We start from the raw sequence: 3,211 nt of genomic DNA, 5'->3' as shown, positions 1-3,211 counted from the left end.
AAATAGGGAATCCTTTCCCCCTTTCTTGTTTTTCTCAGGTTTGTCAAAGATCAGATGGTTGTAGATGTGTAAAATTTACCAACTTTTTTCTTTACATTTTTGAGGTTTGTGTCCTGCTTAGGGAGATCTGTGTTTTCTCCTAATTTTTATGTTTCCTTTTATATTTAAATTTTTGGTCCATACGGAATTATTTTCTTCCAAATGGCTAGCAAATTGTCCTAATGCTAATTATCAAATAATCCCCTCTTTAGCTCACTGATTTAAAGTGCCATCTTTGGGCTGCTTGGCCGAGGCGACCCTTGGGTCGGCGCTGCGGGTGAGGTGGGCAGGTAGGTGGGCGGACGGCCGCGGTTCTCCCACAGGCGCGGGAGGCGGGGTCCCCCACGGCGTCCGAAGTCCCCCCCCCCACACCCCCGGCCTCCAGCGTTGAGGCGGGGGAGTGAGGAGATGCCGACCCAGAGGGACAGCAGCACCATGTCCCACACGGTCGCAGGCGGCTGCAGTGGGGACCATTCCCACCAGGTCTGGGTGAAAGCCTACTACCACGGGGATATCATGATAACACATTTTGAACCTTCTATCTCCTTTGAGGGCCTTTACAATGTGTTTCGAGACATGTTCTTTTGACAACGAACAGCTCTTCACCATGAAATGGATAGACGAGGAAGGAGACCCGTGTACAGTATCATCTCAGTTGGAGTTAGAAGAAGCCTTTAGACTTTATGAGCTAAACAAGGACTCTGAACTCTTGATTCATGTGTTCCCTTGTGTACCAGAACGTCCCGGGATGCCTTGTCCAAGAGAAGATAAATCCATCTACCGTAGAGGTGCACGTCACTGGAGAAAGCTTTATTGTGCCAATGGACACACTTTTCAAGCCAAGTGCTTCAACAGGCGTGCTCACTGTGCCATCTGCACAGACTGAATATGGGGACTTGGATGCCAAGGATATAAGTGTATCAACTGCAAACTCTTGGTTCATAAGAAGTGCCATAAACTCCTCACAATTGAATGTGGGCGGCATTCTTTGCCACTGGAACCAGTGATGCCCATGGATCAGTCATCCATGCATTCTGACCATGCACAGACAGTAATTCCATATAGTCCTTCAAGTCATGAGAGTTTGGATCAAGTTGGTGAAGAAAAAGAGGCAATGAACACCAGAGAAAGTGGCAAAGCTTCAACCAGTCTAGGTCTTCAGGATTTTGATTTGCTCCAGGTAATAGGAAGAGGAAGTTAAGCCAAAGTACTGTTGGTTCCATTAAAAAAAAAACAAAAACATATCGTATTTATGCAATGAAAGTTGTGAAAAAAGAGCTTGTTAATGATGATGAGGATATTGATTGGGTGCAGACAGAGAAACATGTGTTTGAGCAGGCATCCAATCATCCTTTCCTTGTTGGGCTGCAGTCTTGCTTTCAGACAGAAAGCAGATTGTTCTTTGTTATAGAGTATGTAAATGGAGGAGACCTAATGTTTCATATGCAGCGACAAAGAAAACTTCCTGAAGAACATGCCAGATTTTACTCTGCAGAAATCAGTCTAGCATTCAATTATCTTCATGAGTGAGGGATAATTTATAGAGATTTGAAACTGGACAATGTATTACTAGACTCTGAAGGCCACATTAAACTCACTGACTACGGCATGTGTTAAGGAAGGATTACGGCCAGGAGATACAACCAGCACTTTCTGTGGTACTCCTAATTACATTGCTCCTGAAATTTTAAGAGGAGGAGATTATGGTTTCAGTGTTGACTGGTGGGCTCTTGGAGTGCTAATGTTTGAGACGATGGCAGGAAGGACTCCACTTGATACTGTTGGGAGCTCCGATAACCCTGACCAGAACACAGAGGATTCTCTCTTCCAAGTTATTGTGGAAAAACAAATTCACATACCACGTTCTCTGTCTGTAAAAGCTGAAAGTGTTCTGAAGAGTTTTCTTAACAAGGACCCTAAGAAAAGACTGGGTTGTCATCCTCAAACAGGATTTGCTGATATTCAGGGACACCCGTTCTTCCAAAATGTTGATTGGGATATGATGGAGCAAAAACAGGTGGTATCTCCCTTTAAACCAAATATTTCTGGGGAATTTGGTTTGGACAACTTTGATTCTCAGTTTACTAATGAACCTGTCCAGCTCACTCCAGATGTCGATGACATTGTGAGAAAGATTGATCAGTCTGAATTTGAAGGTTTTGAGTATATCAATCCTCTTTTGATGTCTGCAGAAGAATGTGTCCGATCCTCATTTTTCAACCATGTATTCTACTCATGCTGCCATTTAATGCATGGATAAACTTGCTGCCAGCCTGGATACAATTAACCATTTTATATTTGCCACCTACAAAAAAACACCCAGTATCTTCTCTCGTAGACTACATGAATCAATTATTACATCTTTTTTACTATGAAAAATAAATTAATACTAGCTTCCAGACAATCATGTCAAAATTTAGTTGAACTAGTTTTTCAGTTTTTAAAAGGCCTACAGATGAGTAATGAAGTTATCTTTTTTGTTTAAAAAAAAACAAAGAAAACCACTGCATTTAAAAAGTATCAGTTGCATTAAGGCACATAGTGGGATTACATCATAAACCTCCCATAATTTTTGTCATTCTGTGTTAAATCACTTCAGGGTTTAATTTTGAAATAAAAGATTAATATAAAATGCAACAACTTTTTATATTACCTATTAGTTTTGGAGTTCTTTATGTTTAAAAATTCAGGTGTAAATTTTATTGCCTTGGATAAATAAATTATTGATTTTTTAAGGCAGCAGTTACTAAATTGGTAATAGAAGATGCTGCTTGCTTAAAATTGGGAAATTCAGCTGGGTGCAGTGACTCAACGCCTGTAATTCCAGTACTTTGGGAGGCTGAGGCGGGCAGATCACTTGAGGTCAGGAGTTCGAGATCGGCCTGACCAACATGGTGAAATCCTGTCTCTACTAAAAATACAAAAATTAGCTGGGCATGGTGGCGCATACCTGTAATCCCAGCTACTCAGGAGGCTGAAGCAGGAGAATCACTTGAACTCAGGAGATGGAGTTTCCAGAGAGCCAAGATTACTCCAGCCTGGGCAACAGTGAGTGAGACACGGTCTCAAACGAAACAACAAAACAAAAACCAAATTGGGAAATTCTTCTTGAGTTAAAAAACAGACACTTTTTATTATGAATCAGATTGCAAATCATTAACTATTTTTGCAA

The 3,211-nt window shown here is 41.3% G+C and overlaps 1 pseudogene; it reads left to right on the top strand.

Moving 5' to 3' along the window:
* Positions 1–394: 394 nt before the first annotated feature.
* Positions 395–2,370, top strand: LOC100609066 (protein kinase C iota type-like; annotated as a pseudogene).
* Positions 2,371–3,211: the final 841 nt, after the last annotated feature.

The sequence above is a fragment of the Pan troglodytes genome, chromosome X (genome assembly GCF_028858775.2).
Source record: "Pan troglodytes isolate AG18354 chromosome X, NHGRI_mPanTro3-v2.0_pri, whole genome shotgun sequence".
Classification (NCBI taxonomy): domain Eukaryota; kingdom Metazoa; phylum Chordata; class Mammalia; order Primates; family Hominidae; genus Pan; species Pan troglodytes.
This window is presented reverse-complemented; position numbering and strand designations above follow the sequence as displayed.